The sequence below is a fragment of the Caloenas nicobarica genome, chromosome 12 (assembly GCF_036013445.1).
Source record: "Caloenas nicobarica isolate bCalNic1 chromosome 12, bCalNic1.hap1, whole genome shotgun sequence".
Taxonomy (NCBI): domain Eukaryota; kingdom Metazoa; phylum Chordata; class Aves; order Columbiformes; family Columbidae; genus Caloenas; species Caloenas nicobarica.
In genome coordinates, this window is record NC_088256.1 from 3,976,697 (window position 1) to 3,997,673 (window position 20,977).

Genomic DNA, 20,977 nt, shown 5'->3' on the forward strand with positions numbered 1-20,977 from the left:
AATCTTTGCCCTAAAAGCTCTTTTTATCATTAATCATGCGGTTTTGCGCCTTGTTCTATTAAGCTTATCTTGGTTTTCTTTGTGTTGCTCTCAAATTTCCTCAGCACAAACCTGGGTCACTGGTGAACGTACAGGGGAAAATCAGAATCAAGACAACCTGTGGGACAGAACGAGTGTCCCCTCCGACAGCCTGGGAATGGGGCATTTAACGTAAAAAAGGAAGAAAAAAACCCAACAAACAAAATTTAAAAAACAAACAATCCACAAATGACAATGACAAAAACAGGAAAAAAAACCCCAACAAAACACAACACAAATTTAAGCAAACAAACAATCAAACACAACACCTTAACCAACCAACCAAAACCAACAACAAAAAGCCCCACCACCACTCCAGTCTGCTCCACAACCCCCTCTGAATTCCCACAGGAATCCCCTTCACTCCCACATGCACTAATGCGTTTTCAGTTAAGGCTGCAGTTAATTAAATCTACTATATTGGCCCCATTAAGGAAATTAGTTTTCTCATCAAGAGAACGATTTATCTAACAGAATGTACTTCTGATAAAACCCTGCTGTAATTTACCACACTTTGCAGTCCACTCTTTGTTCTTCATTTTTTCTTCCCCTCAGAATTTGTTCTAAAGCTTTCCCAGCTGTTGGTGTCAAACCTGCAGGTCTGCATTGCTTCTATCAGCTTTTCTCTCTTTTTGAGTGTAGGTACCACATTTGCCATTCTCCTGCCCAAACCCCTGAAAATTCAGACAGCAGCTACAAATCCTTAGACTACACTTGTAATTCCGTATTTAGTTCTTTCAGTATTGTAGGATGGGGAAGATGACATAACAACCTCTGATTTTCTTAAATAATTTGTTCAGTAACGAGGCGACAGCTGTCTTAACCTCTTTACCCGCTCACAGTCTATACAGTCAGTGTTCTCTTCTGCTTCAGGCTACTGAACTAATACAAAACCTGAACTTTTTGGCACTTGTTTTCTTTTTCTCCATGCGGTCCAGCTTAACCAGGTCCCTGCTGTAGCAAAAGCGCTTTGCAGGTACCATAACACACATTGGCCTGAGCTGCATGTAACCCTAAACATGGAATCGCAGACATCTGACTTAGGTTGTGAAATCCACGTCTATTTGGGGGTTTTCTCTCTCTCTGTCTCTCTCTCTCTCTCTTTATATATATCTGATGTAAAGAGAAACAGGGACTGAGGACACGTCCACTTGATGTTTTGAGGATCTAGAAGAGGAAGATGTGAACGCCCGCTTCCTTTTTGCTCCTTCCCCACATCACGTAGAGCTGAGAAGCCAACATCTTGCCAGCAATACACTTTTACAAACAGTAAGGTTTTAAAATCATTCTTGTGAACTAAATCACCACCTGAAGCAACTTGGAGAATCTTCTCTCCCAAAACCCTCAAAACTCCTCATCATATAGATGGGAGGCACAGCACATCCGTGATACATTTTTCCTGCACGTGTGTATATAAAGCAGGAAGGCAACCTCTCTGACACACAGCAACGCAACGCTGTAAAAGTGAGCAGACATTTTCAGATAATGCCTCTGTAAATAAAGTTAGGACTATTTTTCTTGTTCAACAGCCAGTTTTTCTATGTGTTCTAAGATCCACATGGATTATCTTCAAAATTCTTTTGTTTCATGGGCTTCCAGGGGAGACTTAGTCATATAAACATGAGCTCATCTGAGGTAAGAGATTCCCAAATACAGCTCTTTACAACAAAAATAATCATGCGACCTTGAAATCTTGTGATCCCTACAATGTACTTTTTGCACTTGTGGTTTAAATGGTGGCTCCCCATTTGAAATCACCAGCCGGAGTTAGATATAACTGGTATGAGGTACCTTGTGTCCTTTTCAGAAATCAACACTCCAGACGTTGTTCAAAGTAAATGTTGAATCTAAAGTTGAGCTTCAGTCAATTTTGCAAAGAAAAGAAAAGCCCTCTCTGGACGCGCAGCCTCACTGGACTCCACAGCAACTACAACACTTGCAAGAAGCCTGACTTAAGGGAGTGGCTTAGGAAGATGTGGGGTTATCCTAAGGAATACCTGTCTTTAAGTTTCCTTCTGACCGCAAACAGTTTCCTGCTAATAAATATCACACACAACTCTTGAAACAAAGCAGCAAACCTCTGCAGAGTTCAGAAAGCTGTGATTTCATCCACACATGTAACTAGACTTGTTAAAACTACCGTTAAAGACCGCAGCACTAAGGAAGAAAAACCAAGTCCTAGTAGCTTTAGGCTCATTGTCATCATCGGCTTTTTCTCCAAAATCATTATTTGGTGCTCAAAGGAAGGAAGGTGGTGACTCGCCAGTGCCACAGAGACTCTGGGCACCGGGAAACATGTCGTTATAAAGAGCTGTAGTCTGAAGACTAGAGTTAAGACTGACACCAGCTAAGATGGCACTGGTTTTGTCATTAGTCCAAAAAACATCAGGAAACAATATAAACTCAGGAAACAAATGCCAGTGTTTACAATAGCTTACCTATTGCAGAAAAACTCAAAGCACCACATGTACCATTTTCACTGAAATGCTGTCTTTCATATGAGAAAAAGCTCTTGAAAATTACACACGGTAGAAAATGCTTAATACTATTGTCCCGTAAAAAAAAACATGACTGAGAAATGCAGTTTGTATTTCCAGTGCTGACTGTGAAACTGTGCACAGATTACAGTATGCATTTCAGAATTGTATTCTAACCCAGAAAATCAAAGTTGCACAAGTTCGTTTCCCCACTGTTCATTTCCAAATCTTGCTTAAGCTTGTAATACATGCAAGCCCTGAAGGTATCCAGAAAGATAGCTACAAAGCACTCACAGACAGTAGTGAGACAAACCCTGTGCACATCTAACTTTTCCAACTACTTTTAACCTAGTGTGTGTAAAATAAAAGTGTAACTTTTTTTTTTTTTTTTTAATTATCAGACATTTTTATGTCTGGGTAGGTTACACATGGTTTTGGTTATCAGTGCCAGAGAGATCCAGGAAGATGTGATAATCCATGGCCTAAAAAGGGAACCAAAACCAACCCCAAGAGGCAGCCTTGGCTTCTGACCTCCCTGCTGCTCTGAAAAAGGCTTGTGGGCATCAAGGCTGGCCCATTTTGTCATTTTTTGGAGGAAAACACAGCACCTCTCCCTACCTTGAGCATATCTTGGACTATTATATCCTGTACTTGTAGGTAAGCAGATAAATCTGACAACACGTGCTAAATCTAATCGTATCAGATTTGGGCTCTGTATCAAAAATGCTGCACCCCAGCTCACACAGAGTAGTGAGACCGAGCTGGTTCAGAGAAATGGAAATTAAATAGCTGATTGCAGAGGGAAAAAAGAGAGCTGGTCCAAAGACTGGCCATGCAGAGCTCCGTAATTACTGATTAGTATCTTGGCTGTCATCCAGATTGCTATGTGTAGTTATTGCAGCATCAACCACAGCTTTCAACGCAGCGGCAGTTTTTGCTGTAGCTGGAGTTTTTCAGCACCCTTCACGGTTCGTTTCAAACAGGCCAGAATTCAGCAATTTTTTTTTTTTTGATTGCTGTTGTATCAGAAAGTTCAAAGGACTAATGGGCCAAAGAATCAGGATTAGAGAATACTTTTAAAAAGTAGATGCAACTGGTCATCTTCAGACTTCACGAGAGATGCTATTACATTTACTGGTAACTTCTCAGAGTTATCTTTTATAAAAGTTTTCCTTCTTCTTCCTCATTTTTCCAGGCAAGCACTGGGAAATGGTGGAAGTGTAATGAGGATTGGCTGGTACTAACCTATGAGTAAGCTGTATTTTTGTTATATTCAGCCAGAACTCTCCACTACATGTGATAAGCTTCCAAATTGACACATTAATGCCTTCCCCGAAACCCCAGACAAACCTATTATTGTTACTTTTGGCACAACTTCGCATCTCTGTACTGGGACTCCTGCATTTTACATGAACTTGTGCACATATATAATGGTCCTATCACACATTTATCCACATCATCTGTATACAACATCATGATATTATTTTGCAGTGAATAGAGTAAGTTAAGGAAACCGCTGGAACAGACTCACTTGATGTAAATCAGCAGAGCTTTAACAAAGCAATTAGAGCTGTGTTTGTACATTCTAGTTTTAAGATCTCTCTACGCAGCTCTGGGACAAAAGTTAGATTTAGACAATTATCCTACCACTAGTATTGAAACTGAAGTGGATTGACTTTTCCCCCCACAGGTTTCTCAGCTTTCTTTGTCCTAGAGAGCAGAACCTGCCTTACCTGTGACCGTAAGATGCATCCGCTGTCCTTGCTCTTAGTCATCATCTGCCTCCTGCTTGCTCAGATTTCTCTGTTGTCCCATCCTCAACTTTTAAATTTTAATCACAATTTAATGTGGAAATGCGGGCAGGGTATATGAAGTATGTAGCAAGGTCTGTCAGCACAGATGGCAAGTAAAGCTGTTTAAAATATTACAAAACTTTTAACTGCCACCAAGCGAAAAAGTGGCCAAAATTTGTCAGCAAAATTTGTCTCGTTATTACAAATGCAGTCAACTTGTTTGCAAGTATTGTGTAGAGGAACAGATGGTGAGCAAGCGCTTGCACCATTAGAGGGTGCTGGAGCCCGCACAATGCTCCGCTGCATCCCCGTCCGTCCAGCGCCAGGGCTGCTCCTTCTCCATGGGGACGGACACTGACCTGTACGAGCCTCAGTGCTGGCAGCTACACCAAGGTAAATCACTGGGGATGAAAAATCGTAATCTGGTTTTGTCACATTTGTAGCCTTTTCAAATATTGGTTGAAATACTTCCCCACAACTATTGTCCTCGTACACTCCAGAGAGACTGGAAGGCTGATCAAATGCACCTACAGCACGGATTTAGGTAAAAAGTCACATGAAATACCATAAATGTGACATTTTCTATTTACTGAGTTGTTTACTTTGCACCCTAAATAACATCCTTTTAATTACACAGTTGGTATACATCTCCCCATATCTTTTAAAGGAAAAACACTAAAAAAATGTCATTCTGTATACCTACAGCAAGTCTGTCATCCCGTCCCTCCTCTCCCGCAATTACCAAGTGAACCCTGAACTTTTGTCACAGACATTTGCTATTTGACACTGGGCTAACCACCCCAGTTGGCAGTAACTAACTCTACTAACCCAACGGATGGGCCTTTTTCTCTTGCCTCTGCAAAGCAGAGCGGGGCCTTCCTCATACAGCGCCCTTATTGAAGAACAGAGAGGGAGAAAAACACGCTACATCCAGGGAGACGCTTCCGTGATGCCTTAAATCTCTGTACCTTGTTCATAAATGGAGTCCCTGTCCCACGGGGCACCCTCAGAGAGCGGATGGGATGCTGGGGACAAGTGCTGGGCAAGAACCTGTTGCTACAGTGGTTAAAGCAATCGCATGTGGAGCGTGTGCTGCTGCACAAACCTCCGGCTTCCAAATGTGCAGGCATGTGATAGTTGCAGCACAGAAAGCTTCATGAGGGGAATACAAATAAGAGAAGACGCCGCTTTTCAGTGGTTTAAGTCCGCTAAGCGTCAGTGCAGTTCTCTAAAACAAAACAGAAGCGTTTCCCAAGCCAAAAGGCCTCACCAGCCCAGAGCCCGCTGCAAACAGTGAACGTGCTCAGGAGGTTTCCAAAGAGCGTCCCACGGCCTGTCCTGGCTCCCTGCACATCCCAGCCCACTTCTGTCCCCCAGCGTCCAGAGAGAAGCGGGAACAACGTCAGATCTCTGACGGGAGTACGGCCTTTTCCATCCCTGGTCCTGATGTGGATCCGGTTCTCACGCTTATCAGAGCACTGTAGCAGGATACGCAGTTTCTGGTTTCTGAAATAGCTGAGTTCTGTGATAACTATTTAAAAATCTATGTCTTTTTCAATCAATCTCCAGTGTCATTTTCCCCTCACGCTACTGACCTTTGAAATCAGATAAACACACTTCTAGCCAATTCATTCTTCCCTTATCTTTTAAAACAACATATTGTAGAGCTCTGAGTCCTCTGACCATGGTGAAGCTTCATCAAAACTCAGCTTTTTAAAATTTAAATCTATGCCATCTTTCAAGAATGAGATGTACACAATTACGTGATTCTTTAGAGTTCTGTTTTGAACCATAAAAATGGGTATGTAGTCTGAGACATGCACAGAAGAGAATGACATTTTTGTAATCTCACCAGATTTTGCAAATTGATTCTTTGCAATTCAACTTACTTGATTTTCTTCGTACCTGGTGGACATGATTTCAGAGCCGAGCAGCAGTGCCGAGCGTAGGCAGGCAGCATACGCCATGTGTAATTTTTTAATTTCCTGGTAGCAGCAATTCTTACAGGCACAATAGCAAGTTTGTTTATTTTTTGTTCTTCATCAGACCTTTTATTAACATTCTGTTAGATCTCTTGACTGCACCTGGCTTCTTAGTGACTGAGTATAATGGCATCTTTGCCCTGGGCTCTTGGAGAGGGTGCATATGGATGGGGAAGGCAACAGATAATATGGATGCAAATTTCAAATTACTGGTTTCATCCCCGAGGCACTTAAAGAGAATAAATCTCAAGGAAATGGGGAGAACAGCATGACTGTGCTGTTAGTTCCTACTGAAGGTATAGACTTGAAAACACTGTTCATGGTCCTTGCAGTGTTTTCTTCTGCACAATAATGGGACATCCATGTATTTCAGTCAGGAGGACCTGTACTCTCTTGATGAAAGCTCAGTCCAGCGGCAGATTGTCAGGAGCACTCTATTTACCAGCCAGTGCTTGAAGAAGAGCCTGTCACTTGCACAGGATCAAGAGACCAGAAATCCGGCCTTTCTGATGAGCACCCGTTAACGATCACTGGGGCAGAATACACACTGATTTGGGCTAATCAGTGCAAGAAGCTGGCTTGGATGAACTGAGAGGGAGGCGTTTCCAACATCCAAGCCTACAAAACCACTCATATAGAAAAAGCAACTGTCTTTTTCTATTTATGTAATTTTGTCTGTCTTACTGGACTGGAGTTCGTTTGTTTTCTCTTTTTTTTTTTTCTTTAAATGGTTTCATACTGATAAAACCCCTACATATCCCATAGACCAGATCTGGTGTGACCCCAGCAGTGCACTGGTATTCAACCTCTGAAAGTAAAACACAAACTGAACCTTCTGAGCTGGAAAGATTTATCAGGTTCTGCACTTCCTAAGCCAGAGAGCCTTCTTAAGCAGTGATGTCCATACTTGTGCAGCTAACTGCCTCAATCTTCCACTGCATTCAAATCCATGGTAAATACCAGTGCTGGAGAAGTCTCTCAAACGTACTGCTGCCTCCTCCACAAACTACCAAGAGAGGCTTTGTAAGAAAAATGAGCTTCATTTTTAGGTATTTTTTTAAAAAAAATCAGTGCCATAATTACTGGCTTGATGCATTTTCTTTTTTCTCCATGGATGCCATACCCATCTCCTGGAGGATGCTCCACTCTCATTTATATCTGATGTTTCTTCCAAACTTCAGAACCTGTGTCAGACTGGTAATTAGTTTGAAGGCAGAATTAATTAAATTGGATTGCTAGAATGAATTCCATAATACCCTGGGAAGTTTGATATCTGTAATCAGCTATGTAACTGTTGCTAGGATACTGGAAGAGTTTATTTTTTTTGAAAAAATATCTACTAAAATATTTGCCTTTCTAAAGCTACAAATCCAAGATATACAAAAGTTTAGTGGGTCCTATGAACAATTTTTTGCTGCTTTCATATGTAAGTGATACATTAACTCCTGACTCAGAAAATGTATGGAAAACCCCACAAGAATCTACTAATATGTCTATCGGATATATTCCTAAAAAGAAGCATGTTGGTAGCTGACGAATGGTTACTTCCATGATATTTTTCCTCTATTAGCCTGAGCTGCATATACACAGACAGTATTATGCACACAGAAAACAAAAAACATCTACTAAGTATCTTAGATTTAGTTTGTACACCTGACAGTAACAGATCATCCTCTACAGCATAAAATATATATAACCTTGAAATAGAAAGGACTCAGTGATGAAGCCTGTACCACCTTAACTAGAACGACCAGACCAAATTTCCATTTTTACCCTCAAGATCTTTTTCTCAGTTTCCCACCTGTGGCCCCATAGAAAATATTGATTAGTTCTACTCCTCCTCCCGAGCTCAACTTCAATCACTTTTAGAAGGTTTTCTCATCCTTAATTGCCATTTACCCGAGTTATAATTATTTAATTCTTTAATCTCTTTTCAAAAGTCGGTCATGAGCTCTTCCCTACTGTTTCACTTTTCCCAATGTTCAGCCACCTCAGCAGTGACAGGCTCCCAGCACAACTGTGATACATGCCGGGAATCATTTTCTAGTGGGAATCATCTAGAGATGGGGCTTCTCAACTGTCCTCAACAGACTCCTTCAGTTCGCCGCATTGCTCTTCTCTACAAGGTATTCTAATGGATAAAATTGTCGATTTTACTATGTTTTAGAGAAAACGTCCATTTTCTTCATTATGATTTTGCCTTCAGGTGCAGTGTACATTTCTGTTCCTTTCATTATCTGATAGAGACTTTTGGGGAGAGAAGCTGGGGGTATAGAGAAGTCTGTAACTGATGGGACCTAATTAAAGCAATCAGAAGAAAAGACTGTTATCCACATGGCTTTATTCCTAAACTTATTTTCAACTGCCAAAATGTTGCTGAAATTCTGGTTGCACTGAAATTGATTTCCAGAATTGTGATTTAATTCTTCACCTCTGTTTCTCCATCAATATTTTTTTCCCGTTGATATTCCATTAATCAAATAGTAAAGAAGACTTGGTGGGTACTGTGTAATTCAAATTGTTCTCTATTCCTAGCAGAGACTGTTTCTCTCTTCTAATCTTGCCTTATGCAAGCTCCAGCTAGTCTAGATTCTAACTGCTGAGGATGTAATGGTGTTTGTGAATTACAGCTGATGACCCTGAGAAAAATGCAATTTATTGTCAATTGTCCATTATGATCTGTGGGAAAAACAAAATACTTTTCTTGAAATGCTGTGTGAAAAACAAGTTTTGGCCCAAAATTTTCAGAACATAATATAACCACTCGATTCACTCTTCTCTTGTAATGCCGATGAGCCCCAAGAGTACTCATAAATATTGGCAGACCGAAGTAGGTAGTATTTTGCCAGTTTTTTTCCTGCTAAATTGTAGTTAGTGTTTTTAACATACTGATACATAACAACGCCCTTAATGCTATTCTCCTTGGAACTTCATCCTGAAATTCTGTTTCAACTCACTTAGGTCCTAGGACATGTAGATCAGCTAGCGATACTGCTGCCAAAAAATAGTTAATGAATTTGCTGATAGACCCCAAGAAGGGGAGGGTCTGCATTTGAACCAGCTGCACTTCAACTGTAGCAGGAGGAAGAAAACTGATTTTTGCACTTCCAAATTTTATTCACTTTTGTTCCACGTACGTCAGCGAGACTTTCATTTGAATGTAACATTCAAGGTATCTTATTTCTAAAATTCTTATTAAATCAGTTTTTGTGTCTGTACCGAGCTCTATTCCCATGGCAGGAGACAGCTGAAATACGCTACAGACATGTCCTCCCAAGACTTCACATGAGGCCAGGAGCCTGTTGCTTTTCCTTCAATAATTAGTTCATAGCCAGTTCATTATTATGTTGAGATGTAAAATGTCATTTCGACTCGGTTGGTAATTGCTTCTTTATCTGGACACTCTCTAGATTAACACTGTCATGTTATTTCAACAGAAGTCTTGTGAAGGAAGAAATGAAAGTGGAGATATACAGCTCATTTATCACCATGACTATGTTAGTCACAACTTCTGCTCTGCTGCTTTCCCAGTAATGCTGTTTTATTCAAGGCTGTTCCTGATGTTCGTATCAGTGGACGGTTTGCTTCTTCGCAGTTTCTGTGAGGATACCACCATATTTTGGCATACCTGTGGAGAAGCGCATACAGAGCCAGTGGCTGCATTGCATCAGGGATGACAGATACATTATTAGTGCACTGAGCACAACGAAGTTGGTGAGCTGCGGCACAATATCACAGCTGAGCCCTGGGCACCAAACGCTGACCTGCCTGGATCCTCGGCACGTTGAATCACCGGTTGTATGTTTAAAGCATGGGACTTCTCCTGGTTGCTGTTTTATCAGGGCAACAGCCCACACATGGAATGTTATCCTGTTTTTCAACCTTCTCGTTTGGTTGAAGTTCTTTCTCCTAACAAAACCTTTTCATCCCAAATTGAAACCACGGCTAGCACGGCCTTCTGAACCGCTAATGAGATGTGGCTGTGGGAATCCTGAAGACCAGTAAGTTTGAATCTTAAAAGATATTTGTGTTTATTTAGTGGAAATATGAGAAAGCATGTTTTGACTAATGGTATCACCCTAGAGAGAAACATACTTGTTATAAATATGTTCCATTGCAATTGCTGGAAATCTAACAAAATTGCCATAAACAGGACTTACATCAATGTTTCTGTTTGACCTTTCTGGGAGAATAAAAGTACCTTCTGGGAATGCAAAGCAAATGAATTTTTTGGAAACGAAATGAGTAACACAGCCCTTCCTCTTTATAAAATGGAGCCCCGATATAGCTGCTGCTGCTTAGTAACAGCTCTGCAAAACGATTCAGAGACGCACCAGATGTAAAGATGCGCACGTGTGTTCCTGAACTCCGGGCTCTGATGCAAAACTCAGAAACGCTCATGCTGTGGGTATAAGAATTTGAGATCTTAGATGAATCGCATTTTCAAAATGAAAACCATACCCTTCTAGACATGGATGAGCTACGCAATCCACTCCCCTGACGTTCTTGTTTCTGCCAGTCAACGTGTTGTTGGAGCCGCGATAGCTGTTGCACACCGTGTCCTGGCGCTTCCTGACAGCAGTGAGCTCTCCGCTACATTTTCCCCTCAGGAGAAAGACATGCTGTCTAGCACAGAAAACCTGCTAGAAATAGTGTGATAAAACCCACAATTTTGTTAACCTACAAAAATACTATCAGCCCCATTCTGGTGGAGTACGTTTAATAGGACCAGAAGGGTACCGAGACACTTAACGCAAATAATAGTTAGTGTTTCTGCCTATAATTAAATATTGTGGATAAAACGTAAATGCAGAATGGAACTAGCACTAAAAAAATTGCACTTTTCCCCTTCAGACATTATTTCAAATGACCTGTTAATTTGGATTAATTATCACAATCCAAATTAAAACAGGCTGTGGTGGAGTCACCATCCCTGGAGGTGTTTAAAAGGTGTTTAGACGAGGTTCTCAGGGACATGCTTTAGTGCTAGAGTTAGGTTAGGTTATGGTTGGACTTGATGATCCTGAGGGTCTCTTCCAACTGAAATGATTCTATGATTCTATAATATCTTATACAAATAGCTAAAAAGACTATTTTGTACTGCTACTAAACCCCATTTCTTTATACATTCCTAGTAGCAGAGGCAGAATGTTCACATGAGGAACACTATTAGCCTAAAAGTGAAGTGTAACAAAGCTCCTGGAAACATCCACATCTCTTGCAGCCAGTGACTGCTGAAGCAGTTTGATCCCTTACCCAGCTCCTCGCATCGGTGAAGTAAGAAACATGAATCCCTCACTGCAACGTACAGTTCCTTCATACAGTTTCTTTTAAAGAGAATAAATAATTTAAAGCCAACTAGAATTTCTGATGCATTTATTACCCACAATCACAAGGAAAAAAAAAATCACCGCGTTTATCTTGCAGGGGCTGATGAAGCAAAGTAAGTGACTCCCCCGCCCACTTGCAAACCACCCTGAGCTTTGGCAAGGCAGGTTTAAAGCCAGCCAGGAGCCTTGCCAGCACAAGAACAGAACCAGTGCATTTCTCGACTGGCTCTTCTCCCGTGGCCTCTGCCAACTGGCCCCCAGCAGCACGGCAGAGCCCGAGCTCCTTTGCCTAACGCTGCACTACAAGCAAACAGAGTCGAAAGGCCGACTCTCACCGTCTTGATACGAAAATCTCATCTTTCATAAAAAGCTGTGGACTGGAGAGTGTGGGTTGCACAGCGGCATTTGTACGTTCGCTAGCAAATATTAATACATGCTGTTGAGATTTTCAAAAGGCATCAGTAGATAGAGCTATTCCTGCTCACCCTGTCCTACAACTCTCTTCTTCTTCTTCTCCCTCCGCACATCCACATGTTAAAATTAAGTGGGTCTTAACAAATCCATAAGTGGGATGTACCCAAGTGTTTCCAATTTACCCTCAGTGAACTTGAATGAAAAACATTTGAAAATGAAATTTTGGGTGAAATCTTACAGCATTGCTACAGCATATGGAGCTAATTTCAAATAGCACTTTGATAATGTCATGATCTGTTAGAAAATGTTCACCTTATACCAAACATATTATAAACTCAGTTGCCTCACTCAGTATATGTTCATCTTACAATTCATAAGAAAGCTATTTAGCGAGTTGTGAAATACGAACTTTGGCCAGAGCTAATTTAGAAAGATTGTTATACTGTGGATGGTGCAGCTCGTTTCTTCTGTGAGTTTCATATTATTCGACTGTTCACAGCTAGTAAATTCACATCTAAGAAGCTGCAAAAGTTGTCAGATGAAACACAGACCATTGTAATCCCCACGTGAAGTAAATAACTGACGAAAAATTTGTTCCAGCCTCTGTAACAAATATTTTTGCAAACAGATTCTGATAAAGGAATTGGCTCTATTATCGACTAACTTATTTACACAATGGAGAAAATGCAAAAATCTGTTCTATCTCTATAGGCCACAGCATTTTTCAAGTGCTTACCAGGAAAGAGAAAGATGTAACTGGAAACAAAAGCACATATAGACCACATCTCCTGGCAAGATGTAACTTGGCACTGGGAACGCAGTGGTGGAAATATGTTGAAGGGATTTGCAGGATGGGAAACACGGGCGAAAAGGCACTTGTGGTAATGAAAACCTTGTTGTGGGGCTGCTGTGAGATGCACTGACAACACCGAGGAGGCCATATTCCCAACTTCAGACAAATTATTCATTGCTCTGCATTGAAAGTCAAAGAAAGTAAATTTACACCCCACTTCTTGGGACAAAACACGGGCCAGTGACTCCTATTGCAAGTCCAACTAACTCCTGGTTCTTCCAAACCCAAACGGGCAATTGTGTCAACCAAAGGTCCAGTCCTATACCAGGGCAGATGTAAATAAAAAGACGAATTTGTGCTCATGCCTTTCTCCTTGTGCCAAGGCCTTCCCTTTGGCCATGGGCAGGAGGGCGGGTGGTCTGACGCTGGCTACGACTGATTCACGCTGCTCAGAACCACCTCAGTTTGCAGGCAGTTGTTAAGGGCTTCTTGACCCCATATGCAATACAGAGCAAAAAAGTCTGAAAGTCCTTGGGTTCTCCCTAGCACAGTAAGTTTTCAGGCACTACAATTTGTGTTTTCAGAAGAGCTGCTTCAAATCTAGAGTGCTCTCAGAAATCTCCTTCTTTTCAACGCATGGAAATGTGGCTAAATTTGTTTTAGAAGTCTGTTTGCCGTGTAATAGTTGAGACATCACCCGAGGTCCCCAAAGTAACAGCAAGCCTACTGTGGTTTCCCTTCAGCAAGTTTCCAATAAACAATACACGAGCAAAGAGTAACAACCAGGACCTTACACAATGGTTCTCCTATGATGCACCAGAAAGGATGCTCAACAGCAGATCTGATAAAAATCAAACTATTGAGAAGAGCAGGAAGCTCAAGCAGTTATTTAGGGTTAAAGGTGTTACAGAAACACCCACCATACATAGTAATTGCTTCAAGCACTGAGGAGTCCACTGAGTGGTTTAAGTGAAAGGCACCAGGTACGTGCAGAACCAGGTAAATGTGCTGCCATGAAAATGAGCACTAAACTAAACAGAAATCTCATTTCACCAGGTGCTGAGTCCTGGGAATATCACTCATTTTTTCTCTTGCTTTCACAAACTTCCACTATTGTTAGAGTCAGCTGGAGTAAGAATGAAGAAAGGTCTTTCAAGATTTGACACTCGGAAAATCAGTGTTAAGCCTTGTACTAGGGACAACCTTATACACCAGAGATGGTAGAAATGTTGTTCATTTGTGACAGATTTTCTTCTTTAAGTCAGTCCCTCAGCCTGCAGCAACCAGGCCGGAGGGTTCTCAGGTACCAGCAGGAACAGCCTTTTCCTTTGCCTCATTTCTCCTTTACTCCAGCAGCAATTCCTCTGCCTCTGAAGTCTGTCATCTTTCCTTGCCAAAGAGAAAGGAATGACAAAAGCATTCAAAGAAAAAACAGAGAAATCCCAAGCTTCATGTGTGACATAAAGAAAACAATTCACATGATCTTTATTTTTGTAACCCTCGTCCTCCTCTCACCCTCATGCCTGTTGTTATCACTCAGCATGTTATTGTTATTACTTGGAATTTGTTTTTAAAAGTGCCTATCCAGTGCTGGAGGTGCTTGAATACACATTGAAAATATACAAAACATATGTCTAACTTAGACCCTGTGTTCCCTGAGGAAGGGCTGGTATCCTCTGTAGCGTACTCAGCACACTTATGGCATGAACAAATTATAAACAATAATAATAAAGAATAACTTGTGCCTATTTATCTATTTGGTCTATGAAACCGATCTGTCAATGACCCTGAAAACTCTCAGTGACACACACCGCGGTTGAGTTAAAACCAAGCTGCTCTTTCCATTATTTTTTTTCCCGAATAGCTTGAGTCAAAATCCCAGGGTAGGTGACACAGAGCGACCCTCCTGCTTTTGATGTGAATGGGAAAGGATTTGTCTTTTTATATCAAAGCTAGCTGGGAAGAGGAGGTGGGTGGTCATGAAAGGGAAAAGCCGTGAAATTATCTCCACTAGTTTATAAGAAACAGCCATTCGATTGGGATTTTGGGAGGGGGAAACCTTCTGAAAAATGTGCTCGTGTGATTCCTCTGGAGGCCAGCACATCTGAGCCAAGTGCTTGGATCGAGCGAGGGGGGGCAGGAGAAGTTCTTCACTTAATTGAGAACACACTTGTTTGCAGAGTTCAATGTCGGGAACTCCAACATTGTTTTTAAAAGACAGGCTATTGTGTAGGTGTCGGAATTCAGAAGAGGCAAAACAAAAACGGATGGAAAAAGGCAGCTGCGATGATTTAACTCTCCGAACACCTTTCGCCGTTTCCCTTCCCGTGCCCCACCAACTGGATCTCGCTCTCCTCTCTTGGCTGCTGCTAAGAGGAGCCGGCCCGTCTCCTCAGGCCCTCTCCCTGCTCGCCGTCCTTCCTCCAGCAGCCTCCTCCTGGGGGACATACCCACACACCCACACCCCGTGTGCCAGGCCTGGCCCGAGAGAGGAGGCCGGGACCCGTGGCACCAAAAGGCCTCGTGCAGAACTGACGCTCGGAAAGGGAGACGCGTTTCTGGCGGGTGACGCTCAGGACGATGGTGGCACGCTGCACCTCAGCGGGCTGGAGCCGGCCTTCCCCGGACAGCCACCTTTGGCACCGCGAGATACTTAAAATTTATGTAGTTCTCATTAGTCAGCTTCACTCAGTCAAACCCAAATGGTGTCTTCTTGCTGCACAGAGCCTATAGCCTACATGTCTGATGTTCCACCTCAGGGGTCTTGTACAGAAGTAAAAGGACACACTTCCATTGACTATCTCACCATCCAATTCGAATAGAATACAAGATCGAAAGAGACATCACTAAAAAACAAAAAATCCTTTACAAATCCTGGTCATTTTTGATTACAGGGGCAAAGTTTCTGTATATTAGCGGGAGTCCTATCAAAATACAATCCATAGAAAGAGGCTGAAGTTAATTAGCATCCTCACATCTCGGAATTCGATTGCTCCTGGTTTAATGCAAGGACAGTTTTGTATTCCTGCTTTTGAGATTGACAAATGAAGACGAGGTAGTTCTGCATAACTCAAATCAGGTTAAATTTACCTAACTATCACTCTTATCTGCTAGCTGATGCCTTGGTCCTTTCAAATGCATTGCAAAACTGGAACAGAGTAAAAGCATTGCAGGGTATGAGTCTTTTTCTCAAAGATTATAATGTGCCTAGTCCTAACCAATAAACTAATTGACCCACATCAAGGTGATAAACTAGGATTCATTTTAACCAGAAATAATTAATTGTTACTGAAAGCCACTTACGATGGTTTGGTATGGCCACTAGAATGCCTAGGTATGGCCAGTTGTATCAACTAGGTATGGTTGAAGCAACTGAACTAGTATAGCAACCACCATATATTTCTGATCAAAATATTCTATATAATATTTATTTTTCTAAAAGATGTAACTTTGCCTGTTCAACAGCTACTTTCTCTTTGCACAAAGCAAGCTGTCTTTCATCACAGTTGACCTGGCAGCAAAACAACGATATGGTACTTAGAAAAGATAAGGAGAGACAAGCAGGTACCAATGTGGTAAAGGAGAATAAACGACGCAAGGCAGAAAGCCAGATTCAGGTAGACGTAATGTATTATTCTGCGTGAGTCTTTTTATCTCACCCTTTATATCTTGGTTGCCTTTATGGTAACAAATGTGGCTCCTGCTTCCCATCACCATGTACAGGGTGTTTCGAAAAGCTGGACCCAATTTGAAATCACTATATCTGCGCAACCACAAACTATCAACTATCGTCTCGATGTTGTCCATATGGCAGGTGGAGGGAACATAGAGCATTTATAAAAAGGTTACTAAAACTTGATAACTTATTAAACTGTTCGTAAATTTTTGTGTAATTGTTACATATTGGGTCCATTTTTTTTTAAACAACTCGTAGTTTAAATTGATGAACCACTTCTATTATATCAGAGGAATTTTGCCAGCAGAGAGAAAAGAGGAAGGAGAACATTCTGAATTTGAAGGTAATTAGCACAGTTTGACATAATAAATTAAATTACTAACACGTTTGAAAGTCTCAGTTAAAAGGTGACCCAGCAGAATAGTAAGTGCTCATAGCAGGCAATTTTGCTACAGTAATACTGAAGGACAAGAATGTGTAAATCTCGCTGTGTTTTAATCATACTACATAAGCAACAACAGGTAACTGGAGTTGTATCATCAGCAAACACCTCTGGCATAAACACTTTTTCATATATAATGCATATACTTCCTGCCAACTCCAGACAGGTGGGATACATTGCCACTGAAAACCAGCTTCATTTAATTATTATAGCAATACTAACATGGATCTTACAATTCGTGGGAAGAATTTCTCTTAAGTGTTGATACACATCGAGTGGAAATACTGTGGTACTCCAAAGGGATATGTTACAACTTGCTCTCACCTACTGTCATTGTGACATGCAGAAATAAAAAGCAGTATCACAAGTTTCTGACATAAATATTAATTGTTATGGGAATCCAAACAGTGTGGATAAAGGGTTGGATTAAACGCAGCTTCTGGTATTATCTTGTGGCTGGCTTGGTTTGGAATCAAATTAGTTTTTCAGACTAAAAACCCTCTATGTTTCAGTCCAAAAGTTGATGTGTTTGCCCATCTCTTGCAACCAGTAATTTATTTTTTATCAGTTTAAGGGCCAGAGTGGAAGCAAGTTCTCTGATTTTCTTAGATTTCATTTAAAAACAGGAAACATCTCACAATGTTTTTGTAGGCAGCTCAGCGGTGTTGAACAGAACTGCCAGTTTCAACCAATGCATTAAAATAATGAAAAAAAATAGGAAGAAATTGCATTTATGTGCAGTCTGATTGCAGATACTATTGTTATGCTCAGGTGTAACCATCAGGTATAGGTATCGCTCATATTGACATTTATTAAGAGATTAGCAATATAACCGGGCTATGGAGAGATGGGTTGAAATAAAAAACTTAATCCAAACTTGTGGTATTTCAGTTCTGAATTTTTCATCCCCTTAGGGGTGAGGCTGAAGGATATGGGATCTGGATCCAGTTCTTAATTTTGCGGCTTGGTCTCTTTTCCAGTTCCCGCAGAAACATGTTCATCAGGATCTCCTGACATTTCTCTGCATTTTTTTATTTATTTCAAAGATAATTTGAAGCAAGCCCTGCCCTTTCCCCTATAACATTAAGCTTTTTACATGACTGCAGCGTGTAAACACTAAAAAATGCAAGCATAGCAACTCTGTGAAATACACAGAAACAAATGTTAACAGAACAGCCTTTTCCACATTTTTATAGGAGTTCCACAGACCTGGGATTGCACAGGCAAACCAAAGCAGTTACACATAAACCAGAGCGTTCCTGTCCTGGGTGAACAAACAGGCTGTGACTCTAAGGACCAAGATTAAGGAATATGAGATTTCAGTCCTGGCCTGTCAAGGAATAATTTTGTAACAGTGGGTCAGTGTAATACTAAATACTGTGATTATAGAAGTCAATGCCTTGGGAATGCAGGTAAAAGCTTCACAGAAATGGGTAGTTTGACTCTCTTAAAAGATTACCAGTGCTCTAAAAATTGTTCCAATAAATGGAAAATATGGACTAAAAAACAGGCTCACTTCCAAAAGATGAAATCAAAGCCCTGATACCTTTTATCATTGTTTCATCGTAGCTAATAAAATTTCTGTAATTATCTGAGGACACTGAAGCCTTTTATCTGTGATGAGTGACAGAGCATTGTGTGTCTTGAGTTAGTAAGGTAAATACAATACGTGTCTGTGGCAGCATCTCAAGAAGCAAAAATAAACAGAGATCCAATTACAGATGAATACTAGCATAATCCCAAAATTGTTATTATCTCTTCCACACTATGCACCTTCCCAACCTCCACAATGACTACCAAGCTGCTTTTTTCGTGTGCTTTAATAGCTGTCTACTTTAGCTCCAGCTTCCACAGAAAGCAGCCCCCCAAATACCTTTTTTTTGTTTCATCACTGGAAGAAGCCTCATCATTCAATCAAAAGCCTCTGCTTTAATCAGTGATCACCCTCCAGTCCAGGAACAGAGAGCATTCTTCTGTTACAAGCCTCTGCTCCTGAAAAATGAGGGATTGTGTAGACACTGAAGGCTGAAACTCTCCCAGTTTGCCCCAAGGGATGCCAAGTGTAGCTCAGAGAAGTACAAAGGGAACCTGTTCTCACTGCTTTTCAACTGTGGCCCTACTTAACTTGCCACGGGGGTTTCACATTTCATTCTCCTAAGGTTACTGTCTCAGGCTTTTCTGTAGAAAACATTAAGGATGCAGGCCTTGCTTTAAACCAGCTTCCCTGGGAATAAGACTGGGCTCGTAATCTTATAGTAACTAAAGACTCACGTGTTTGGTATTGTCTGTTTTTCATGCGTGAATCTACCAGCCAGATACCTAGAAAGAGCTCCTAATTTAATCTGTTGAGATATATATACACAAAACCACACATGCACGTGGAATGGAAGGAAGGTAAAATCAAATAAAACCAGCACTTTATACTTCACAAAGGCTTATCATCTGAAAATGTCACATTCTTTTTAGACTTTAGATTAAAATTCTCACTACAATCTTAGAAGGCACAAGCCAGTAATAGATATTATGCAGGAGGATCACTTGATCTACGGTTGAAATGCTGCCACTTCAGAGTGGAACAGAGCATCTGTTTTACACATTATAACAACTTGGGACGTGAAATGAAGGGTCTTAGAACCACCTGAAGCTGTAAAAGAAAATGTAGGTAAAAGGAATTTTAATTAGATGAATCACCACAGCAAGAGCCCTGGGAATGCCAATGCATAAAGCAGGTAAGATTCTACTAATGTTTTGACTCTTCTGACAAGCCCCGAAATAATGTCATATTGCCTCTAAAAGATGTTCTTACTCACCTCAGCTTAAATTAAGACCAAGTCTACTAAAGCTGTAGGATCATGCCAGATTTAAACAGAGGCAAATGACATCAGCGCCCTATCTGGCGACGGCGGCATTTACTACAGCCTGTCGTTGCATCCCAGCCGTGGTTACGGGATGTCGTGGCTGCACCGTGCTCTGACGGCACTGAGTCCAAGCAGAAAGACCAGGGGAGCAGCAGGAATGGTCGAGTACATCTACACAGAGAGACAGACAGACACAGAGAGACAGTCTTCCCCTTCCTCCCTCCTCCGCTTTTGACAGACCTGATCTTTCTCCGCCTGAACACAATGATCCCATAATGAATCCCATAACTCCAACTGGAAAAGGCTGTCTCCAGCATGTGAGAAGATGAAGAAAAAATCATGCCCCAGCCTGCTCTGTCCCAGTGCGACCACAATAAATTGTGGATGGGATGATCCGAGATATGTGATACGGTCTCCAACAAATTCAGCTAGATCCCCGGGTTCTCACTGGCACTAGCAATGTGCAATAGCCAAATAAACAGAACACTGCCAACACGGCCTCTCGCCCAACAGATATGCGGTTCTTGTTCTTGTTGCTAGTGAAGACACAATATAATACATATGCAGAAGATTACTACAATTTAATTTACACCAGTTGTAGTATAGAAATCTAAGCCACCACACAGAGCTGAAATCATGGGGATGGTGCCGTCTGTATGCAATTGTCAGGGTTATATTTTCCATTACATTTTCTTCTTGAGGAAGACAAGGATATACAACTGGGTAGCAATCATAACAACCAGGCCTTACAAAATATCAGTCAGAAATCACACTTTTGTTTGCTAAAGGAGTGATGTGCATTTCATTCTGACACAAAAGAATGGTCTATTTCTAAACAATGTCACCGAAAAGTCTATGAAATTAAATTTTTATTCCAAATATTGTAAAGCAATAGGCCAAGCAGATGGACAGGTATGGCATTACTTCATCTGTGGCATGCTAAGCTTGGCTAAGAGCCTACAGAGTACAAATGTTTCAGCAGTCCTTAGGGGTTAACAGGCATTACATTCAATGAGGCCCAGAAATTAAAAGATCTGGCAATTGTTGCTTTTTGGTTTAACCCTGGAAGAGGCTGCTGGACTGGGAAAATAGCTAGCTAGACTAATCAGCTTGTCATTTTAAAAGGAAAACTTA